This window comes from Petaurus breviceps, unplaced genomic scaffold (genome assembly GCF_028583685.1).
Source record: "Petaurus breviceps papuanus isolate PSGF00001 unplaced genomic scaffold, PetGlider_PUasm1.0 151, whole genome shotgun sequence".
Classification (NCBI taxonomy): Eukaryota; Metazoa; Chordata; class Mammalia; order Diprotodontia; family Petauridae; genus Petaurus; species Petaurus breviceps.
Genome location: NW_027185712.1, coordinates 5,669,398 through 5,695,746, shown reverse-complemented (window position 1 = coordinate 5,695,746; position 26,349 = coordinate 5,669,398). Strand labels below are relative to the sequence as shown.

Here is a 26,349-nt window from a genome sequence, read left to right as displayed (position 1 = left end):
AGATAGATAGATAGATAGATAGATAGATAGATAGATAGATAGATAGATAGATAGAATTGTTTATATATTCATTTGGGGAAAATGAAATATTATTTTAAAAAAAGATTCCATGATTCAGACTCTGTGCAGTTCAGAATCAAAGTTCAAGGTGAGTGGTGGGATATGATGAATCTAAGAGAAAGAAGAGTTGCACAGATCCTAGTATTTGAATGGGGGTGGGGGGATCCTTCCATGACTGCAAACAGTGGTAGAGCATTCATTCAGGTAAATGATTGATTCTATTTTGTCAGCATGACTAAAGGATGCCAGGAAGCAAGATTGCTAGATTGCAGCAAAACGCAGTGGATTTGAGGCCAGCCTGGATGTATACAAAATATAAAATATAATAGGAGAGCTATTAGTTGTTATGATCTGAGCAGTACATTATCTGACATAAAAGTTAATACATTATTGGTGATAGGATAAGTAGGGAAGACTGTGGAGCTTGTAGAAGTCTTAATTTCCCAGTATCTCAGATTGTACTTTGTGTATGGTAGGAACAGTTGTAGGATCATGAACATTTTTCTTGACTAAAGTTTATGGTTTAGATTCTATACTCACAGAAGTAAAACTTTCTGTATATGAAACCTTTCCTGATCTCCACTATTAAAAGTGTACCTCCCCTCAATTTTTAATGTATTTTTTGTGTTTACTTGTTCATGTGTATGTTGCCTCCCCAAATAGAGAACAAGCCCCTTGGAGATTTCAATTTGTTTACTTTTGTCTTGGAATCACCAGTGCACAGTAACTTGCCATAGTAAGCTCTTGGTAAATGTTTAAAAATTGCTTTATTGATCTATCACACACACATGCTCATACATCAGTGTGGAGTGAGTGATGATGATTCAGATTACACAGCTGGACTTGGACTTAGTTCTATTCTTTCCTTCTAAAGAAAACCTGGAAAGGCATGGGATATCCTAATGATAAAAGGTATACACACACACAAACATACTTGTGTATGTATGTGTGTATGCATATAGTATAGCTATACATATATATACACATATTGAATTTTTCAGGAAATATGTTTTATATATGCATATAAATTCATATATGTGTATATATATATATCAATATTTTATGTATGCATGTGTATACATGTGAATTTTTATAGATAGTGTCTCTGTATTATATATACACATGCATGCATGCATAGACACATACATAAATGAGTACATACACATGTCTGCATAGAAGTCACACTATGGAAAGAATAATGATAATGTCAGTTTGGGGTTGCAATAGAAAATGTTGGAAAGAAGGATTGATAGGAATGACAGTTGTTTGGATTGCTCCTTCCCTTTGCCTGTCTATGTTTAATTTGCTATCATAAACAGTCAGTTTATGTCTGGACATGAGATGGGAAATGCCACCAGATTTTGAATTATTTTACCCCGGGGCATGGCCATCATTCAACATCACCATTATCCACATTATCTAAATTGCTTGAACATGTTTATGCACAGTTAATGGATTGTATTGTAAAGAGTAACGTTTGGTCTAGACATAAATCTGGTTGTAGACCTTCTCCTTAGATGATAAATGTGTTAATAGCCTTTACACATGAATTCCTTTTATAGCCATGTAGGGTAAAACTGGCAAGAGGTACTGCTAGAGGAAAAAGTGATTTCAAAATGTCTGAATTGGATAGAAGATTTCCATTAAAATACGTTAAACTTTTTCCTTACTCAAGCTATTTACTATTTGGAGAATGATGTTGAATGTTTATCCTACATGATTCTAGGCAATTATCTAATTAAGGGAATTATCTTCTTTGTATCAAAGGGGGCAACATTCAGGTTTTGTTTTGTGTTATTTTTTAGTTTTGCTGTTTTCCTTTACTTCTTAGAAAATCAGTTCCTATTTTCCCCTGACTGCAACACCCACCTTGCCTATTTCTTATCAGAATTCGAATGAATTTTTTAAAACCATGCCAAATCCTGTCTCCTACATGAAGCCTTAGCTTGAAAGTCAGAGGTTTCACCCTCCCTTTAACTTCCTTCATACTCATTGTCAAAGTTCTGCATTTGACACTTTGTTATCCCTCCTATTCATGGGTGAGAGGGCAGAGACCATGTCATATTCAGATCTTGCATCTCTAACATCTAGCACAGTGTTGCTCTTAATAAATGTTACTGGGGGGAAATGTCAAGCAAGTTCCTCTTTTTAAATAGATTGTAAATTCATGATGGTAAGAATCATTTTTTATCTAAATTTCACATCTTCCTCAGCACTTGTCATAATCTGAAGATATACTCTGAAGCTATTCATACCACTCAAAGATAGTATTGATGCTGTGTTTGGGAGAAACTAGTTACTTAGTGGATTGAAAGAAGTAACATGGATCAATTTAGTACTTTGATCTGATCTATTGAACTGGCACATAGATAGGACTGCGAACAAGAGAAAGAAAAAATACGAATAAGAAATCAGTAAAAATGACTTTCTACTGAAAAGAAAGAATGAGGCAGTTTTTGTGAGTTTGAAGCCCTAGTGGACTTAAAAGAAGGTTGCAAAAGATCAAGTGATATGGTGGCAATATTGAGAGGGGCAGGTGTTTTCATTGACCATCACAAACATTAATAGTAGGGACCATGATATAGCCTCCAGATATTCAAATGACTAATTTCTGAGATCTCTATTGTCTTTGTAAAAGAAAGGAGGTACATAAAGGGGACCTAAAAACTTAGAAGCAGATATGAGTGAAAATATTATAACTAGACCCAGGAGTTCCCTAACTTAAGTAATATTAATACCCTTTACATAGTAGTGACTTGATGAATGTTTATTTTATGAATAAGTGGCTGAATATCTTTCATCTCTCAAGTAGGTTGTAATTCCTTGAGGAAAGGAACTTTGGATTATTCTACTACATATTCCTTTCTGTACCTATCACAATGTTGTATTTTCAGTGGTACTCAACAAATTACTAATAGAAGGGGAAACAAGGGAATTGAGTGGCATGGTAATGATGATGTGAATTTTAACATCAAAATACTTCCTTGTAAACCACTTAAGGTACCACTATGATGTAAACTCAACCATAGGAGAAAATTACCAATAGGAAGTGTTATCCATCTTCGATGCCAACACCCTATAATGTGACTGTGAAAGCACTTGGAAAAGTATTGCTTCAGATACTGCATCTAAGTCTCCTTCCCAAGACCAACCCTACTCATAGGGTATGATTTGTGGGGCATTGCAAAAATCTTTCTTACCAAAAATATATCTCTTAGCCTGAAATAACTAAATTCTTTCACCATTAATTAATATGCACCTTTGTGATCTGGACAATGAGAGAAGTCAGGGAGTAACTAATTCTCTCTTCTTTTGTTAGGATGAATTAGTCAATTAGAATTCTTAGCCTTCACTTTGAAAAAGAGAGAACTTTGAAAAGAGTGGGAAGGGGTGGGTCTGGGGTGGGAGCAGGGTAACAAAACACATAATTTTGAACAGAAAATAAAAATCAGAGGTATACTAGGCTTTCATGTCAGGTAAATGTCACCTAGAACAATGGTATCTAAAGTGCTGATCAGGATCTGATCTACAGAAAGTCATGGCCAAAGAATGTGTAAGTCAGAAGTTTGAAAGGTGCCCTCCCCAGGACAGCAGATCATATGACTTATCTTTAATACAATTACACTTTACTCACCCCTAAAATAAAGTGCAATTCCATCCTCTATTTCTACTATGAAAGTTCTTAATCTCTCCCCTTCTCTACCTTCAGTTGAATAATTTAATAATATTTAATAATTTAATAAGTTAGAATAATTATAATTTAATTGCTACTTGGGCAACTACAAAAAGAGCTGTACAGATGGCACTGGGCAAATCTCCTTCCCCAACTACTTCCTCTCCCCATGATCAATTCATTGTTTCAGCAAACACCTGTGAAATGACTGGCTCTTTCTCCAAGGCTATGATTATAGTAAATGATAGTTCTATCTTTCCTGTCCTCTTTTGGAGTGGGACTGAAGGATCTGTACAGGAGGTGAGCAGATTTGTATGGACTGCAATCCACATTACTCTTCTGTTTCCTTTTTCTTTTCCAGAAAACCCCCTCCCCATCTTGCAAAATTGTATATTTGACAAGGGAACCATTAACCCAGCTAGAAACCATTGTGGAAATGGGGTCCACCATTCTCATTACCACCAGGAGCAACTGCTAACTATCTTCCAGCAACAACCAGATAGACACAGGAGGCATCAGATTTGCAGACCACCCCAGACAACCATCCCTGGTTTCAGCTCAGCTCTCATGGCCATCATCAGGGAAATAACTTCTGTGGAGAAGCTAACCATTCTCATCAACTACCAATAGAAGGGGAATAGAATCTAGAAGCCTCAGAAATAGCAATGCTTCTAGGCTTCTACCATCATAAATGATCCTAGAAAGCAATCCTTGTGAAGATTTATCTCTCAGGATCTAAGACTACCCCTCTCACTTTACTCCTCTATTTTTACTCTTAGGAGACACCCTGTTTTCCAGGGCTAAGGCCAAACAAGTAAGCTGTGCCCTGAGCTCAGCATAACAATAATCCTTTGTGCTCACCTTCTGGATGAACACTCTTGCAACTAAATCACAGAACTGATGGTCCCTGAGATCCAGCAAGGATGAGTAGGTCCAAACATGAAGCCCTGCTATGAATGAACTTTTTCTCACTGGACCACCTTGCCTCCCTGTGGTTGTGCCTCACCACTGTGGTTACACTACACTGTTTGATTCTTTCTCTAGCCACAAATATATAAATCAAGGTTTAGCCCTGCTGCCTCTAGTCTCCTACTAGAGGAGATCCCAACACATGTGTCTGATTTCTCTCTCCCAATGGAATGAGGTTTTTGATTATAACCTGTGTGAGCTCTTTGTTATTTCCAAAGTTAACAATAGATGCAAAACCTCTGAGATTCTTTGGTCCTTTATTACCAGAGTTACAATATACTAGAAATTTCTTCTGTGGGTGCTAAAGTCAGGTTTCTGAAGTCCCAAGGGGGGAAAATTCTACCAAAGTCTTTGGCCCTGTTAAATGTTTCCACATCAGAAACTGATATGATTTTATTGGTGGAAATGACTTTTAAAAAGAGACATTAGCATCTGCTTTGTAGTAGTAACCCAATGGTCATAAAGAACTTTTACATCTATCTTGTAATTAAATTTTCCATATGTTTCCATATGTTGTCTCCTTTTAGAATGTAGACTCATTGCTTTCTACTTAATAATAATTATATATATATGTATGTGTGTGCATATAGATATATACATAAACACACATATATACACATACATATATATGTATATATATACACATATATGTCATTCCTTCATTTACTTTCTTTCCAGTCAACCAGTTTCTCATCTTTAATGCAACCTCAGTATCATCTTCACCTCCTCAATCTCTCAAACCCACAGATATAATAATTTTCCCAGTCTTGGTGATACTGGAACATCTGCAAATTCTCTTCTATACATCCCCTTTTCTCTACTCAGATAGACATCACCTTAATTCAGGGATCACCATCTTTTACCAGGAGTTTTTCAATGACCTGATGACTCACTGTCTTATTTCTCTTCCTTCTAATCTATCTTTGAAGTAAGGGTCAGAATGATTTTCCTAAAAATGCAAGTCTGAAGATGTCTATTCCCTTACTTAATAATGCCCAGTAGTTGGGGCGGCCAGGTAGCACAGCGAGTAAGAACACCGGCTTCAGTGTCAGGATGACCGGTATCGAATCCGGGCTCAGACACTTAGCACCCACCCAGAAACACCTGGTCGTGTAACCTTGAGGAAGTTAACCCCAATTGCTTAGGGGTGGCCAGGTGGCTCAGAGAGTAAGAGCACCAGCTCCAGTGTCCGGATGACCTGGGGATCAAATCTGGGCTCAGATACTTTGCACCACATCCAGAAATAACTGGCCGTGTAACCTTGAGCAAATTACTTAACCCTGATTGCTTAAAAAAAAAATGATGCCCAGTAGTTTCCTATTGACCCAAAAAGTAAATGTTATTTTTATTTATCTTATCCTTTTAAACTATTAGTTTTGTGAAAACTATAAAATATATACATATAGAAATATTACTGCAATAATAAATGTATACACATGATATATATGTACATATATATTTATGTATACACAAATATATGTGTGTGCTCCCACATATTTATTGACAGGAAATGAATAATCAAAATAGTTTAGCGACCACTAATATAGTGGACATAATGAAGACATCAAGTCCCTAAGGAGGTAGAAGATGAGTGACCACAAACTTCTCTTAGTTTATACTTCTTTTTGGAGCTGGCCCTTTGGCTTCACTTTCTTCCTTTGCTATCCATTTATTGCTTAGGTAGAGGAGAGTAAGGTAATATAAGTTCCGCGGTGGCTAGGTGGCATAATGAGTGAATAGAGCACCGGCCCTGGAGTCAGGAGGACCTGAGTTCAAATCTGACCTCAGACACAACACACAGTAGCTCTGTGACTTTGGACAAGTCACTTAACTCCAATTGCCCTCCAAAAAGACAAAAAAAGAGAGAGAATGTAAGTTCCTTGAGGGAAAATACTGCGTTTCTTCCTGATTGAATAGGAAGTGCTTAATAAATGTGTGTAAATATGAAAGTCTTATTCTAAAACTGCATCATCCTCAGAGTGGAGCCTAGATTCTTAATGAATATGCCAGCAGAGAACCAGGTCTTTCCCACCAATCTGGAAAGGCATAAATATCACTTTAGAAATGAATTAATTAATAAACATTTTGGGGCCACCTACTATGTGCCAGGAACTTGCTACATTATTGAACAATGATTAATATGGATATAATTAAAAATATTCATCATTTGAATGGATAGTGCTTGTTTTTTTTTTTGGAGGATCTAGAGTGATACAGGTAGAAGTAACAACAATCATGTTAAATAGAAAAAAATCATCTATTAAATTATACAATAGAGGGAGCATTTAAACTAATGTAATTACAGACCACTTAAGTATAAATATCCTTCAAGTAATTCTGAAATGTCTAGAGACAACTGGAGGCTTTGCTGAAGGTTCAAAACAACTGATTTCTTCCTTTGTTAAGGAAGTTGTTTCTTTCTCCATTACTCATCCAGATAAATTATTGCTCTTTTAAAGGAGATATAGTTCTTCTGCTTACCTCGGTGATTTGACATAAAGTTATTATTCTTGTTATCATCCATAGGTTGCCTTAATAATTTGTCTAACATGATTTATTTTATCTTATTAAAATCTAGTCATGCTACATATAGTAAAATCTCAAAAGTATGGATAAATTGCAACATCCAAGACCACTATATTTTCTCAAGGCTATTTTTCATTAAAACCCACTTCATAGATGACCTCTTTCCAAGCTGAAGGAGGCCCAAAATTGTTCCCAGGCTTTTTCCTGATTTTTCCATTCAGTGGCTATTTTGCTCTTGAAATTCCCAAAGCAATTTACACACACTACAACATTTAACCTATCTTATTTGGTGGGTCTGTTTATTTACAAGATTGCATTTCTCCAAAGGCCATTTTGTTTCATCTGGGAGGTAACGTAATTCTCTACAGTTTCTACTTAAGCTTCCCTGTCTCCTAAACTATACAAAAAATTAGAGAGTCATAATTTTGCTATATTAGTGGTGAAACTCAGAAGAACTGAAAAGGGCAGAATAGTCAGTCAAGATATACAATTCTGAGGAGGTTAAACGTCTTCTGTACGCCACTATAATTCACCAAATATATCAGACAGTAAAATTCTGTGATAACTCACTTTTCATGACAAAACCTGTAATGAGAACAGAAAATGGAAGAAATTCATCTATTCACTTGACCCAGAGTGTAAGTAGAAAGATAGAATGGTTACAGAATTAAGCCATCTCAAAATCATTATACAGCTGTAATCTTATGCTTCTCCTCAGATTACTTAGCAGTGGCTCTTTTATAAATCTTGCTTCTTTTCCATTAAAGAAGTTCACAGAAGTCTGATGAGCTTAGTGAGTAATAATTATAGTATTTGAATTTATCAAGTGCACATGTTTAAATTCATGGATCACATATCCTCCTTTTTATAATCTCTACCAACTGCTGTGAGTAGTCATTCTGCTTGTTTCAAAGGTATTTGTTTCAGTCAAGTCCACTTAGTTTAAGAAAAAATAAATGTACACAAAACATTGTCTAATAAATAACAATTTAGTAAGCTATTATTTCTAGGTAAATTCTGAAATTATTGAAGGTTGAAGAAGCTTTCAGAAGTTATTAGACTATGATGTAATGGCAAAGGAATCACATTAGTTAGGAGATATGGGTTCTAATCCTGTTTTTACTACTACCTCACCCTCGGACCATGATCAAATTACTTTCCCCCTTTGTACTTCAATTTCCTCATATGTAAAGTAAAGGTATTAGACTGCAGAATTTATAATGTTTCTGCCAACTGTAAAATTCTTAGTCAAAATAATCGTTTTGTCTTGTTCTCCACAACTTACCTTTTCTGCTTAACCCAGTGCAGAAGCCAATGGTGACTGGTTTCTTATGTGACAACTCCCTCTCTATATCTCTATTACTTGGTCCTATCTCCTGAAAGCATTATTAGGAATTATTTAAACTAAAGGCAAAAATATTAGGGAAAAATTATGGAAGTGGTATAGAAGGTTGCTAAAATTGGGAGTGGTACTACTGTATGGTATCATAGTAAAACTGTTGCTGTAGTCAAGTTAAAGAAGAGATAGCCTGTTCCTCAAGGTTGTCAAGCCTCCCCTCAGCCAATTAGGGTATTGGAAATAAAGGTGAGCACTAAAAGAAGGGCACCACAGTGATGTAACCATGTGAGTTGTGGGGGTAAGATGATGATCATAATGTGGGTGGGCCACACAGTGACAAAAGTTTGAAGACTGTGGTATAAGACATACAGTCCATGGGCATTATAAATTAGAGACATCCCTCCCTCCCCTTCCCCACACCCAGCCTCATGGGGAAAAAATATAATCCTGTGATGTTGATACTCACAATCAAAATCCCATTCACCTCTTACTAGTTACAGCTCTATCTACTCCTAAGAATTAGACTAAGTACACTATTAAAAAAATAATGGTCTAACTGGCCTGCTGTGACATAGGTATCTGCTCAGAGATGTTCCCTGGTCAAGGAGAATTGGAATATTTAACCTGTCATCTCCTGAAATCTGTAAAGTGTGAAAAAACATTTTAAAAATAGCACTTTCATTCCTATATTTTTGATCCTTCTAACATTTCCTCATTTTTTTTCAGTGAGATGATTTCTGGTTTCACTGGATATATGGTCAATATAAAGCATTCTCTAGAGCCTCTATTCTCATTTCATTCAATTGTAAGTCAGGTCAATGTGCCCAAAGCTATGGACTCACATGGATTGTATTTCATCTGGATACAGCATACTCAGATGACTCTTCATTTGGCTCATTAATTGTCTCTAGGAAATTTCAGAATATAGCTCAAGTATAGTTTGTTTCTACATTTAATATAGACATGGATAACAGGTTTCTTAGCTTCCATATAAACATCAGAGGTAACAATAAATGTCTGACGAGAGCCCTTATTTCCTTTTTTATAAAACATTTATTCTTTAAAAAAATTATGTTCCAAATTCTTTCTCTCTTCCACCCTCCCCCATTGAGAAGGCAAGTAACTTGATACCCATTATACATGTTAATTTATGCAAAACATATCTTTACATTAGCCATATTACCCAAAAGAAGCAAGAAAAATAAAAAATGAGAAATATGCTTCAATCTGTACCCTAAGCTCATCAGCTCTCTCTCTAGAAGCAGAAAACAGTTTTCATCATAAAGCCTTTGGAATTGCTATGGATCATTATATTGATTAGAGTAGCTAAGTCTTTCACAGTCAATTATCATGATAATATGTGCTCTTATTTTGTACAATGTTATCCTGGTTCTGTTTACCTCAATTTGTATCAGTTCATGTGTCATCCCAAGTTTTTTTTTTTTTCAGAAATTATGCCTTCTTTATTTTTTATACCATAATAATATTTCATCATAATCAAATACACATCTTATTCAGCCCTTCTCCCGTGGATGAGCAGCCCCTCAATTTCTAATTCTTTGTCACCACAAAACAGTTACCATAAATATTTTTATACATAAATGTCCTTTTTTAATCCTTTGAACTCTTTGGGATACAGTCCTAGTAGTGGTGTTGATGAGTTAAGGGGTGAGTACAGTTTTATAGTACTTTGGGCACAATTCCACATTGTTCTCCAGAATGGTTAGACCAGTTCACAACGTGACCAACAGTTCATTACTGCCTCTGTTTCCAGCAAACCTACAACATTTGTCATTTCCTTTTTCTGTCATGTTAACCAATCTGATATATGTGAGGTGGTACTTCAGAGTTGTTTTAATTGGCATTTCTGTAATCAATAGTGATTCAGAGAAGTTCTTCATGTGTTTATAGATAACTTTGATTTCTTCTTCTGAAAACCACCTCTTCATATTTGACCATTTATAAATTGGAAATGAGATAACCCTTATTTCCAATTCACAGGAAAAGAAAACAATCAAGCTAAAAAGCAACATAAGAACTCCAAGTAACCCATAAGTAATTGATATATTTCTTATTATTTTCCAATAAATCCCTTTCTTCAAGGACCTCTATGTTTCTTTTTTTTCTTTTTTTAAATTTTTAAAATTAATTTGTTTGTTCATTTTAGTTTACAGGATTCAATTCCACAATTCCTTGAGTTTCACGTTTTGTCCCCCTCCCCTTCCCTTCCCCCCATGGCTGTATATAGTCAAGTATAGGATCTGTAAATACTTTCACATTATACATTAGCCAGGTTATAAAGACAGATTGTATCAGATGGAATGAAAAATGGTAAAGACATAAAACCAAACAAGAGAAGGAAAAAGATTAGGTATTTTGCTTCCACCTGGATATAAACTCAGTTCTTTCTAGTTCTTTCTCTAGATGCACATATTTCTCTCCATCTTTTCAATATTTCAATCCAAGTCTTTTGGGATTGACTTATATCACTGCATTGCTGAGAAGAGTCCAGTCTATCAAAGTTGGTCATCACACATATGTTGTGTCTGTAATTGTGTACAAACTTCTCCTAGTTCTACTCTTCTCACTCAGCATCAGTTCATATAAGCCTCTCCATGTAAATATGAAGTCCGTCTGCTCCTTGTTTCTTATAGCACAATAGTATTCCATAACATGCATATACCACAACTTGTTTGGCCATTCCCCAATTGATGGGCACCCACTTAATTTCCAATTCTTTGCCACCACAAAAAGAGCTGCTATAAACATTTTTGTACATATGGGTCTTCCTCCCACTTCTATGATCTCTTTGGGATATAACCCTACGAGTGGTATTGCTGGGTCAAAGGATATGAAATTATTTATAGCCCTTTGGGCATAATTCCAGATTGCTCTCCAGAAAGGCTGGATCAGTTCACAACTCCACTAGCAATGCATTAGTGTTCCAATTTGCCCACACCCTCTCCAGCATTTGTAATTTTCCTGTTTTGTCATCTTAGCCAATCTGACTGGTGAGATGTGATACCTCAAAGTTGTTTTGATTTGCATTTCTCATAGTGATTTTGACCATTTCTTCATGTGCTTATAGATATCTTTAATTTCTTTCTCTGTAAATTGCCCATTCATGTCCTTTGACCATTTATCAATTGGGGAAGACCTCTATGTTTCTAATCTCATAACAGTACCCTGTTATTTAGAAACCTCTGATAGGGCAAATGAATTTGAGGCTAATAAAAGAACAATCCTTTAAAATTCTACTGTTTCATTTCCTCCCCTAATATAGGTAAACATCCAGCTTTATTGATCAATCAGCTAAACAATCAACAAGAATTTATTAAGGACTAATTATCTCCCAGATGCAGTACAGAGTACTGGGGATACAAAAGAGGAAAAAAAGCCTTTTCTCTCAGGGAGCTTATATTCTAAAATCAATAAATACATACTAAATACAGAGTAAATGGGTAAAAATTTTAGAGAGGAAGGCACTAGTACCTAAGAAAGAACAGTGCTAACACTTGAGTTCTTTTTTATTTGTTTGTTTAGTATTTTGTTTTCCCCCAGTTACATGTAAAAACAATTTTAACATTCATTTAAAAATTTTTGAGTTTCAAATTCTCTCACTTTCTCACTCCCCACCCCTGCCTAATTGAGAAGGCAAGCAATTTGACATAGGTTATGCATACATAGATAAGTAAAACATGTAGGTACCCTTGACAGTAATAAGGGAGATGAAAGGATGAAGGGATTTTAGGAATAGTATAAGTTTAATTCTGTTTGGGATATGATAAGTTTAAGGGGCCTATTGGACATCCATTTTAAAATTTCCAATAGACAATTGATAATCCAGATTGTAATTAAGGGGAGATCATGAATCATGTATCTGGTAATCATATACATAGGGATATGATGAGATCACCAAGTGAAAGAGTATAGAAAGAAGAAAAAAAAGTAGCCACAGGAAAATGTTTATGGGACATCTACATTTGGTAAGTATGACATTGATGAATGTACAAGAAAAATGACTTAGAAGGAACAATAAGTCAGGCAAGAGGGGATTGAAGAGAGAAGATTCATGAAAACTTAGGAAAGAGTATATGGGAAGAAATGGTGGTAAACAATGCTAAATAATACATAGAAGTCATGAAGGGCAGAATTAATAAGAAGTTAACAAATTTAGGAACTGAAAGATAATTGGTAACTTTGGAGAGAGGGCTTTCAATCTAATGATGAAGTAATGACCCAGCTTGAAGAGAGTTTAGAAGTGAGATAAAATAGGGCATAGAATCATTTGGTACAAATGCTTGAAGTTTTAGTTCAGAAGGGAAGGAGAACTGTAGGACAATAATTGGAATAACCAATTGGCACAGGAAGATTTAGCAAGGGAGTTTTGTTTGCTTTTTAGGAAGGGAGAGAGTTGGGTGTGTTGGTAGGCTGCAGGGAAGTAACTGATAGGGAAAGATTGAAGATTAGTGAAAGAAATGTGATGATACTGCTGAAATCAGCTGAGTACAAGAATAGAAAATTGATATAATAAGGAAATTTAGGGTTAGGGTTTGGGAAGAGAGAAAAGAGGGAGGGAGAGAGAGAGGGTCAGAGAGAGAGAGAGACAGAGAGAGAGAGAGACAGAGAGAGAGAGAGACAGAGAGAGAGAGTGAGAGAGAGACAGAGACAGAGAGAGAGACAGAAAGAGAAAGACAGAGAAATAGAGAGACAGAGAGGCAGAAAAACAGAGATGAAGTGACCCTTGAAAACAGAAGGGCTGATTCATCATCAGAGATAGTAGTGAAGGATAATGTCAGAGAGACATAAAATGAAGAACAGAGAGAACTCTGAACAAATCATATATATATTTTTAGTGAAGTTAAATCCTCAGTACAGAGTGTAGAAATTATTGTAAAGAATGGAGTGAGAGACTTGAGGAAAAAAGAAAATGTCCTATTGTATATTGGATTGTATATTGGACATAGAGTCAGGAAGACTGCAATTCAAATCCTGCCTCTGACGCTTACTAGGTATGTTATAATGATTAAGGCAGAAGTTAGAAAAGGATCTATCTGTACACACACACGCACACACACATATACATATATATATATGTGTGTATACATGTGCATGTATATGTGTATATATACGTGTGTATGTATATGTGTGTGTATGAGCTCTTTTTGTAGTGGCAAGGAATTGGAAATTGAGAGGATATCCAACAACTGGGCATGGCTGAACAAGTTGTGGTATATGATTTTGATGGAATACTACTGTGTTATAAGAAATGAAGAGCTCAAAGATTTTAGACAAACATGGAAAGACTTGCATGAAATAATGAAGAGCAAAATGAGCAGACCCAAGAGAACATTGTACAGAGTAACAGCAGTATTGTTTTAAGAACAGCTTTGAGAAAATAAGTTATTTTTAATATTGTAAATACACAAATTAACTATAAAGGACATATGAAGAAAGACACTATCTGCATCCAGAAAAAGAACCGATAAATAAAAGTATATATAGAATAATTTCACACACACACACACACACACACTTATTTTCATCTAATGGAAGCCATCTCTAGGGTGAGCAATAGGGGTGGGAAGAAAATAAAGAAATATACATAATAATTGTGTTTTATGATCAAAAGGAATAGTAAGTTTTGCATAGTAGATTTTGCAGTTTCATGTTCAGTCATCTTTTTTTATTGTACTATGTTATGGAAATGCTTGTTTTATTCCATAGATTAAAAATAAAATTTAAAAATGGGAATAGAAAAAAAATAAAAACTATATGGCAACCATGTAATACTAGGTGGTGCACCTGACCTAGAGTCAGGAAGTCATTTTCCTGAGTTCATATATGTCCTCACACACTAGTTGCCTGGGCAAGTAACTTAACCCTGTCTGCCTCAGTTTCTTCATCTGTAAAATGAACTGGAGAGGAAATGACCAACCACTACATTAACTTTGCAAAGAAAACCCCAAATGCTGTCATGAGGAGTTGGACATGACTGAAAACAACTGAACAACAATAATATGGCAGTCATGATTCTGAGCATTTTCATTAATTAGTCTCCATTCATAGAATGCTGCCTCTTCTAATTTCTGCCTTCTGACTTCTTTCAGTTCCTAGTTCAAAATCCCACCTACTACAGAAATTTTTTCTTGAACCCTCTTAATGCTATGGCCTTCTTTTTAAACATTATTTTAGTTTTCTCCTTATTTCCAATTTATCATGAGCACCCCCAAGTCAGGGGATTGTCTTTTGCCTTTTGTTTTATTCCCACTGCTTAGTACAATTCCTGGCAAATAGTAGATACTTAACATTTATTTATTGGTTGACTGATTGATATTTCAATTAGTTACTGAATATACATGTTCAAGTCTCTGATTGATAATCTGTTCCTATACCTAGGTCCTTTTCTCACTCAACTGTACATTTGTTATTCTTCCTTGACTATACTAGAAGTGATGCCCTGAAAATCATGAGGAATATTCCAAAATTTCTAAAATATGTTAATTGATTTGTCACCTTATCAATATGGGTACTTTCTGAATTCAGACCCATTAATGGCCACTCACCCTTTTTCTATATCTATTAATTTTTTGATTACCATTGTAGCATATGGGCTGTCCATCTGTTAGTCCACACTCTCAGTATGTAACTGACCAAAATCCTTTTCCAGCTAAACAGTTCTTGGATAATATCATTTGCTACATTCTTTTTTGATGGAACTTGTCATTGTCACTATTGTACAGCCTATTCACACCCACCATATGTTGCCCCATTTTCTCTTTGGCTCACCCACAAATTTGATTCTCTGGAGACTCATGTATTCCCTGTTTTGTAGACAAATAAAATCATTTGGAGAATATTGGTGTTAAAAATTGTGGTTCTGTTTCAAGGGTAATCCTGGGATTATTAAAAGTGTTGCACAAATTATCTACATGTATTTCATCACTTTTTTTTCTCCCATTCAGTTCTGTTACTAGTTTATTATGCACTGTGGTATCTAAGATAGATGTGCTGATCAACTAGTTTGGAGGGTTGTCCAGGCAACTACATATCCAATTCTAGGCACTAAGTATTTTTTTTATATCCATTTCTCTAAGTGTATGTTTATGTTGACCCCTTTCAAACCATTCTGGAACATTATGCCATCAGTACAATAAGGTCCACAATCAGGAACATCTAGAGGAATTCTCTTTAAATCTTTACTTCATCTCTGTGCCAGGACAGTGGCAAACACCTTTGATGAACATCTTTCTTTTTTTTACAACTAAACTGAAATTAATATAAGAAGGCCATTATAAATTGAATAATATTAAATAATGCCTTAAAATACTAGAATTTAAAATTCAAAGAATAAGTTTCAATAATGGATGCAGTGTGATTTAGCAGAATCATGTAGATTTAAAAATTCTTTCTATTGGGCTTAAACAGGCTAATAAGTAAGTCAATAAACATCTATTAAGTGCCTACTCTGTGCTAGACATTGTATTAAGTACTGGAGATACAAAGAAAGGAAAAAAAAACAAAAATCAAAAATCAAAAAAACTGTTTCTGCCTTTGAAAAGCTCATAATATTGTGGTAAGAGAGGAGGGTAAATTTGGCTCTGGTGTAAATTTGTGCTGAGTCTAAATCCCTATGCCTCATAATAGTAGGTTAATGAAATAAGAAATGCTTCTCCAGGGGTGTGAACTACTTCTCGCTTCAGGGTTCTAAGGGTAAGATTAGCTCAGAGATTGTGTGTCTAATAACACTGTAACTTCCTAAGCCCCTACATGTTGTGCTTCCAGAAATCAACCAATCAGATGAAACCAATTGCATTTTATAAAAGTTATTTAATGAAAAAGTATAGTAAGTATAGTAGCTGTAACACCAATCTCCCTTTTCCTCCAATACCATGGTACATCTTCTCCTTTCACAAATAAGGTCCCTAGGGTAAATAGACTCAAACTTAAATTGCAAAAGTAGTTGTATAGAGAAAACATATGGTCAAGGGGTACCTTTTGACTCCTGGCATAGAAGTCCTTTTCTTGATTTGTGGAATCCTCATTTCCCCTTAAGTATAACTCTGAGGATAGGAGTAGACTCCATAGCCAACACTTTTCTCCATCATGATCCTGGAAACCAAACTTTCTTTGGTGGAGTAAAGTTACAACAAAATGGATAGTCAGGTGGATAAAGAGAGCTAGAAGATGGTCTCTAGGAATCATAGAAAACTTGGTATCTGTGTTAGATGAACCACAAATCCATTGGTTCAAGTTTGTTAAGGCAGTAGTGCACCACTACTCCCTGCTGAATAAAATAATAGTTATTTATGTAACTATTACTGATGAGACCAATGATTTCTCTGATGTAAGGTACTAGAGTAAGGTAATTTCCATTAACAATGCATGTTGGAAGCAGTTCTGAAACTCATATAAAGAGTTGTTGTAACTCTGGAACATTTCCAGGGTCACTGACACAATATGCACACAAAACAAGTCTCTTTCACTCTGTTAACTTGCCAAACTGATGTAATCCTAATAAAGCTGTCCCTACTCCCAATAGTCTAACTTCCTTATAGGCCCCATTGAACAGCAGGGCCACTGCCCCTACATAGTTGCTCCCCCCCTCCCCTCATACACACAATAAATAGCCTAACTTCTCCCTATATGCCTCACTGCTCACTAGAACAACAGGTGTGCCCATGAAATCATACTTCTCACAGAACAGTAGGCATGTCCATGTAATGGGATCCCAGCTACTGCCTCTAGCTAGTCACTGCCCCTAGACCCAATCCTCATATTTCCCACAGAAACAACAGTTATGTCCATGCACTGGACCACAACCACATCCATCTAATTTCAGACAAGGCAATACTCAATCAGGAAGCAGCACCACCAGGATGCCCAAACAGGATGTGGAACCCAAAACAATAGTAGAAGGGACTTTCCCTAGTAGGTGCCCGTGTAATAATAGTAAAGAACTGACCTAGAGTAAACTTATGAGGTAGAGGTGCATACTTATTCCTCCCCAAATGGGTTTTTCTGTATGCATAGAGGGTAATCACATGCTCAGTTGCACTATGGTTGGGACCCCTACCCATTGCCTAATCTGTTAACAAACCCCTCCTGTATTTTTAATAGTTATAATTCCTGTTATGTAATTGCATCTTTACCCTATAAAAACACATCTTACTTTCTCTGAAGTTGCTGGTTTCTCTTGGAATTTAGCCCACTTCATGAGAGGTGTCAATCTCAATAAATGTCTACACTCGGAATTGAGGTGGTCTGACTCTGAATACTTTGATACAGTTCCACCCCAACACATCATGAAACCCCAATAATTTTTGGCATCTCTGAGTGGGCAGAGACTAAACCCCAACAAAACTGCCAAGTTGCTCTCTATCCTCTGACTCTTTGTGAGTGGATGGGTAGAAATAACTTTAATATTAGGAAAATACTTTACACATTTTATATCACTTTAGTTTCATAACACATTTGTGAATGAGGTATCACAGATATTAGTCCCATTTTATGGATAAGTAAAGTTATGTCCATAGAAGTTGTGAGTCACACTGATATATGCAAATAAGTTTATGAGATGTGATTTGAAACCAAGCCTTCCTGGGTATAATTGCAGTCCTCTCTGATGTTTCTCTGTTTATTTTTCTGTGATTATGAAGATAACTATAACTAAATATTAGCTGTTTAGTATGAAAGAAGAGGACAGAGACAGTATTTTCATTTCTGAATGAATTTTTTTCTTCCTTTATTCTAATGTTTACTTTAGGACTTTTTTTGAGGGACGGAGAGTATGATGATGAAGGAGTCCTATAAGCCACTTTAAAAGAAAAAGGGAAATGAAAAATGTGATTTAGTGACAAGGTTAAGGTCATTGCAACATTTACACGAAATCTCTGCATTGTTTGGTGATCCAAAAAAGAAGTCAGTGCAAACAACAGGCTTTTTAATGTGGTGGTGGTTTGGAGAAGGTTTAAGGGAGCCTTTATTTACAGAATAACACCTGACCAAATATATCTCTCCCATAGATACCTGAAATTTCTTCACTGATGCTTAATCAAGAAGTTGTATCCTTTGTAAAGTGACATAAGTAAGTTTTAGAACCTCTACATAATGGGGGAGAGAAGGGGATTTTTTGATTGTCTGGAGGATTCTAGAAGGTATACTTTTGTATTCCTCCTCCAAACTGTCCTTGAACCTCTTGTCTCCAGAATAGCCAACAGATGCCAGCATAGCTGCCTATTCAAATGCTACACTTTGCCTATGGGTACAAAACTCCTTGTTCCCAGTACCAGGTTACATGTATAAGAATCTATTCCATCTTTTCCAAGTGCATACCATGAGATATATAAAAAAAATTAACCTGAATTTATTAGAAAGAAGCAAGAATAAATAATTGATATCAGTGAATTGCAAGTCTGGAGGCAAAGTGATTTGATTGGGGACTGGTTCCTTAGATATGAAAAGACCAATGAGAAAATATCATAATGAATTGATCTGGGGAACTCAAAACTCCATTGGCAAATCAAATAATATGACTGCTTAAGGATATGGAGACGAACAACATGAAGGTTACACTGTTAAACAAAATCAATCAGTTCTTTCAATAACTTCCTGATCCAGAATGCACTAAGAACATTTTCATTTATTTATTTATTTGCCACTCACTCAGGCTTACTTGCCCAGTTATCTAGACTGTCTTTAAAAAGCCTATTCCAAAAAAGGACAGTGTGACAATTGGTATAAAGACACAGGGTGCTGGAGTCATTAATAGCATTTTCAATGTGCTTTTCAATTTTTCTTTTTCCACATTATGCCCCTAAATAATTGAAAAAAATAAGTTTTGTAAATTATGGCTCCCTATGAGACCCCAGTGCACAATAATCACTTAATTATTCAATTCTTTCTACTTTTGTTATCATTAATACAATAATTGGAATTTCTTCTGCATTCTGATTATACTTTGAAAGGACAGGAAGTCTATCTCTCTTTCAGAGTCCTGGACTTCATTCTCAATGTGATTGAAGCAAAAGAAGAAAGTAAAATGCTTTCTTCTTTTTTCAGTGAAGAAGGTCCCATAGGAGATAAGGATAGGGGCTTTATTGCTTTTCTCTTGCATTTTCATTCTCTTGGGCATTGGATATTTTAGAAACTCTTCCAGTGTTATTACATGTTACATACAGCATTCACATCTAATTCATAAAAATTCAGTTCCATTAAATATACTTACATTGTGTGATTCTTCTTTGACTATTTTATTCTACCCCACATTGAAGCAAGAAAATGACTCAGATTTTGGAAGACCATGTCAATAGAAGACAATCTTTGGTCAGTACTACAGGCTTAAAAGTCTTTTAGCATGTATCTGATGAATAATTGTCTCTGTTGTCCAAGAATAATCCAAGCTAAATGTAGAGAGGATCATCAGATTGTCAGTTCAATAATAAGTGGTGAATTGAGGGAGCAATAGCAATTCATGTAATAACCTTAAATGCAAAATAGTCTTAAATACAGTCTCATGTGTGGCTATTTTTGGTTCTCCAGTGATAATGGCAAAGTATCTCAATGTGGTTACAGGGTACTAAGAATCAGATGATTCTTAGATCATCTACAACAAATAAATAAAATAAACTTCATTGTTGAGTTCCTTTGTGTTTAATTTTTGTCAAATGGCCAAAGAATTGACATAATCCTTTCATGTATACCTAATCATCTCACCTTACAGTGCTCACAATTAGCATAAAAATAGTTGAAAGAGCAAAATGTCAAGCCTATGGACATTTTATCTTTTGGATAAAATGAAGTGGAGAAATTCTCTGACGAATTTAATGAGATTTTAGAAACTATGTCAGTCGTGATAATTGACAAATTTAATGCAAAGTTTAGTGAAGGGAAGGATAGTGAAGAACATTTTTTTTTAAAACTGGAAAAGTATGCTTGAGGATCCAAAATTAATAACAGTCAATTACTTGTAAGTCTACTTAGATATCAGAGAACTGAGACTTTTGAGTTTTATGTACAGCAAAATTGAGAATAAGACATTTTCTCTGAAACCTTTCCAAAACAGAAATTATGTGCTGTAAGAAGGGATATAATGGTATCTTGTTTTGCTCCCACAAAAGTTACTGGGAGATGCTCAATAGCTGTGGAGAAGCTCACTTATCTTATTTTATTAAGACAATGGCCATCCTGGCTTCTGGCTCCATATGGACTAGAAATGAGTTAAAATAGCAAAAAAAACAAAAACAAAAAACAGTTTAAGCCTGAGGGATCATGCCCAGGTCACAATTATCCTGACTACCATATCTAGGTTATCTGCATATAATCTGCATATATAGAATATATAGGGGGAAATAAGGTGATGAGTATGAGGAATTTGACTATATATAGATGGAAAGTAGAATAAAGCAAGACATTTAAGAAATTTAACTAACCTTAAGTCTACGGGGAAGGAAAGAACTTGCAGACCCTCACTTCTGCTTCTGTATCTGTGTGGGTATGTCCCTAGTGAACACCACACCCCCTTCCTTGCTGGAAGCACAAGTAAACATTTTCCTCTCACACCCCCTTCCTTGCTGGAAGCATAAATAAACATCTTTCTCTCCACACTCTGTTTCTTAGTTCTTTCAGTGAAAAAAGGGTTTGTTCTTTTAAGGGGTACATCATGTGGATGTCCCTAAAAGTCCCCAAAAAGGGAAGCAGTGAACAGTGGAAGCTTGTCCTAGGTTAATTCCCTGACCCTACCTGGAGGTCCTGTGATCCCCACAGCCATGTTGAGGGGCATTCCACATGGATCTCCCCTAGAGTCCAAAAGGGAGCAGTGGACCTGAAAGCTCATTCATGCTACCTTCTTGACCCTGTCTGGGAAGTCCTGTGAAGCCCAAAAGCATGTTTCTAACATGTGCTAATGATAAAGTAACTTGATCTGTCTCCATATTCTAGAAAAATAGAAATACCTAAGAAGGTTTAAAATAATGAATTAATCCCTATCTTTAGCTCACTCAGCAATCCCTCCTCAACTGCCCATCATTATAGAAAGAAGACTATAAGTTTACAACAAAATAACACTTCCCAACCTGGTACAACCTCCCTCTTTCCAATGCCATGGAGGTTCAAGCTTGAAACTTCAGAAATTTGCTGAGGACTTGATAGTCAGCACTGCTTCAGCATTCTTTGCTGCAAAAGATCTCCTGCATTAGATAAACTGAACAAAGGGGAAAGGGACTGATGAGTTGAGAATTGAAATAGAATTCTGTCCCACCCTCTGATACACTGCCCCTTACCCCTTTCTAAGAGATACTTGAGATCTAAACTCCAAATGACAGAAATCATCTTAGACTTCAATAGAATCATTATGGCAGTGTACTCAGCTGTTGGGAAAGACAACTTAGGAATAGAGGGAATTGGACAGATGTAGACTGTGTGGCATGCCACCAACCTTGAAAAAACAGTCCAACATCAATCTAAGGCCAGTTCTGTACCCTCAAAAGTCATTATGGGCAGAAAGCTAGAGTGGTGAACCAAATATTGCCCTGTGAGATGAGCCACCTGGGAAACAATCACTGGAAGAGAGAGAATTTGAGAGCTAGCAATAAGGGAAAATAAGAGGGGAAAAAAGACTGACTATCAAAGATCTCAGAAGGAAGAAAACTCCAAGAACTTGACCTTAAGATGATAAATCAACAGAGAAACCATCAACAATAGAATGACATATGGCTTCCAGATCTAGTAAAAAAAAAAAAAGTTCAGGCATCTATGAATAAATACTACAAAAAAAAGGAAAAATGCTAGAGGAGAGAGAGAACCATGTGGAATTTGAAGAGCACAGGGAACTTCAGCATACTGTTTCTGAGTGGTATAAAAGAGAAATAAGATTTGTGAGAGCAGCATTTATGACCATTACCAGCAGACATAAGTGGCTAAAAAAGTTTGAATCCATGCTGTCAACTATCATCAAACAAAGAAGAAGACAACTTATTAGAAATACAAATACATAAAAGGGAAGGACAATCTAGAAGAAAAGTGAAAAAAAAGCCTTGACCCTAAAAGAAAATATGTTCACTTTGTAAGTAAAACACTGATCTCAAAGATAAGCTAAGGATTATAAGATCTCCCAAAGAACATGATAAGACCAAAAACAAAACAAACTAACAAAAGCCCTGAACACTATAATGCAAATAAAAAAGTAAGAAAACTGTCCAGAATTCTTAACATAGAAGTCAAAATACCAATTGAAAGAATCTTCAGATTGTGTTCAGAAACACATATACACTTGAAAACTCCAAGACACAGACTAGTTAAATTTAATAATTCAATTCACAAACAACACATTCTTCAAGTGACCAGCAGAAAAGTATTCAAATACAGAATAAAGAAAATCAAATTCCATAAGACAATTCTATGCCATCAGAAATCATGGGAGAGAATGGAATTATGAGTTCTGAAGAGGAATGGAGCTCAGGCTGCAGCCCAGGATGAACCACCCTGCAAATCTGAACTTAAAAATACCTGAAAAAGATGAGTATTAAAAAATAAAGAAGGGTTTAAAACATTCTTACATAAAAAACAGTCCTAAGAGATTATTTGTTTCTTGCACAACCCAGACCATAGAAATGCAAGAGGGTTAAAGAATGGAATTGTAACAGAGTGACAGCAGAGAGACCAGTAAGTGATTTCTTTGTAAATGTACACAAAGATATAGAAAAAAAGGTTAAAGGAAGGGTTTTGTAATGAGCCAGTGACCTCTCTCACATGTGAAAATTGGCATTTTTTTTTCTGGGAATGAGGAACAATTGAAAAGGAAAATCAGAGGGGCAAACTCTACAACATAGTGGCAGAAATCACCTAGAATGGAGATCCCAGCCCATACACCAAGAAACTACCTCAGTGAGGAAATGCTTGGTTTTCTTGATGAGCACAGAGGAGTGATGAGCATAGAGAAAAAAAAAGATTAATTTCCCAAATATTTTTGATAATGTGCCTTTATACAAAGCTGGGAATTCATTCCTGGTTTGGTGATCAAGGAGATGATCTGGTGGCATATATTTTATGAGTAATTCATTCTTTATATTTCATAGCTAAATGTGGAAAAGCAGAATTGGAGCTCTTTCCCTCTTTTCCCCTTAGACCATGAACTTATATTTTACATTTTTAGTTTTAAATTACTGGATGTGGCTTCCTGAATGGACTAGAGGAGAAAGTTCCCACTTCGGAGGAGGAAGACAGAGTGGTCTGCAAGGTTCTCCACTGAACCACTTTCTGGATTGGAAGGGCATGAATGATGATGACACTGACACCTGGGCCCTCCAGCATCACCTGGGAGTTATTGGCAAAATAAGAGGAGACAGGAAGGACTAAATGACCTCCAAGTTCTACTCTATTATTAATTCTATCATCTCTAAGGGGACTTTTTACCTTTCTGGTGTACTTATATTCTGTTTTGTATTAGTCATTGCTATTAAAGTGCTCACAGCCTCCTCTTTTTTAACCTCTCTTCCCAGAATTCGTTGTTATCACCCATACTTAAATGGACACTCCTTTCCAACTATCTTTTACTGAAATCATTCTTTTCTTTCTGCATAATACTTCCCTCATTTATGAAACTTTCCTTTATACCTCCCTACTAAGTGTCTCCCTAGATAGCTTCTTCTCCTCAAAAGTCTCACAGAACTTTGTCTGACTCTCCTTATAAGTAAGTACCCCCTTCCCTATGTATTGTAGTTGTGTATATACCTAATGTCTTCCCACCAACACTTAAACTTCAAACTCACCAAAGTAGAGACTGGCCATGATTTCATCTTTGTATTTCAAGTTAAAGCAGTGCTTTGTAGAGAGTAGGTCCTTAATATTTGATCAAGTTTAGTGCTGGAAAATACTTCATAGATTATCTTGTTAAAAACTCCTAATTTTACAGATGAGGAATTGAATTTCAGAAGGTTTATGTGTCTTTCTAATGGTTATACAGTTAGTACCAAGGTCTTCTAGGTCCAAATCCAATGCCAGTGCCCTTTCTTTTATTCCACTGTGACTACATCTCACCATGTAGTGTAATGAAATAAAATGAACAGTTGTTTTTAGAACTGTCCAAATTACCTATCCATGTTTGAAATACCTATTTGGAAATAGGTCTATATCTTATGTATTTTTAGGCATTTTTTAAGATATAGTAGTCACTTAAGAGATATTTTTTGAAACAAAATGAATTTTAATGCTTACCCTTTGGTCTTCTAGCTCATACTATCCTGTTGCCTCAACTACATACCAGTCATATGTACCTAATTATGAATTTTCTGTATTGCCTAATTGGTACCTCATGATGTCCTTTAGTTATTTTGTGGTATTAATGATCCCTATGCCCCCCCCCCAATAAAGGGAATGCTTCTAAATGTTTGACAACTGGCTCTCCTGAAAAAAAATGAAAAGACACACATAATAGTTATACATTTAATCTGCCTTGTTATCATTTAATCCATCATTTTCTTAAGTCAAGATTATCAGCAAAAGAATACATCTAGACCTGATTTGCAACCATTGTGCATTTCTGATTTGTAAATCAATATTCAAAATTTAATAATTAACTCTTGAGAATCAACATGATCTGGCTTCAGCATATCCCTGACCCCAATTCTCCATGAAACTTAACTCTTTTTTATTTTTTTTAAGCAATCAGGGTTAAGTAACTTGCTCAAGGTTACACGGCCAGTTATTTCTGGGTGTGGTGCTGAGTGTCTGAGCCCGGGATTGAAACTTAACTCTTAATGTATTTTTTCCCCTTTTGTGAACAAATTCTTTCTGACAATGAAATTGGGGGCTGAACTTGGTTCCCCAGGGCCAGGTATTTCCTCCCATGTTGTAAAGCCACATACAAGCAGCTTTCCAGAGGACTGCTGCCGTGAACAGTTTTAGAGGTTCTGATTGCATAGTATAGTGAACACTCAATTTATTCAATAATAAATCAAAGCAAAACATTCACAGAAAATCAAGGTACAGCATTCATAATGTCACAACTTATCACAAAAACAAACAAAATACAGCATTCACAATGACTTATCACTAAAATATATAGTTTTCACCAAAGTGGTCACAATAGTTTTCAACAAAGAACAATCATTTAGTAACTCAATCATTCAGTCATACTTAAGGAGGCTTGCCTCCTTACTTAATCATTCAATCCCTCCTTTAGGGACACAAAATACAAAAGTCAAAGTACTCCACCCCTGGATAGTACATTCATTTAGTCAATCACAGGGTCCTTAATTCAATCACAAAGTACAATCACAAATAAATTACTATTCCATCAGTTACTACTCAACAGAACACAGCACAATTCATCAGACAGGGCTTCTAGCTATCTGACCATTACATCCATACCTAGTTAGTTACCAGAGAGGGAAGCACCAACATCTGCTTTTTCAAAGGAGGGGGGGGAGAGGGATTTAATGGCTGTCCTAAATCTCAACTGGCCAAATCACAAAACTCTTCCCAATGTGAATCCCAAAGCAAAACCTCACATCAGGGTTAGTCACTTCTCAGTATTCCCAGAGAGGTCTTTTCATCTTGACTTAGGGCAGGCTTTAAGCTTTCATGGTTTCCCTTCCATGGTCCCATCTCCTACTTGAATTCACCAAACTGTCACCTGGGTTCAAAGGCAGACAGCTCCCAGCTCCTTGTCCAGCTCTCCATGCAGTTCTTTTGCATACCGAAGCTGACAGTGTCCAGTCTACCTTAAATCCTTCACAGTCTCTTTTCCTGGGAAGTCAAGGCTTAAAGCCACAAACAGACAAAG

General features: G+C 35.9%; 1 protein-coding gene and 1 pseudogene across 1 annotated transcript in view; one reads left to right on the top strand and one right to left on the bottom strand.

Moving 5' to 3' along the window:
* Positions 1–26,349, bottom strand: part of RIT2 (Ras like without CAAX 2) — a 513,738-nt gene that overhangs the window by 123,012 nt on the left and 364,377 nt on the right. The window lies entirely within an intron of this gene.
* LOC138153073 (small ribosomal subunit protein eS24 pseudogene) overlaps positions 1–26,349 on the top strand; it is a 232,096-nt pseudogene that overhangs the window by 204,327 nt on the left and 1,420 nt on the right.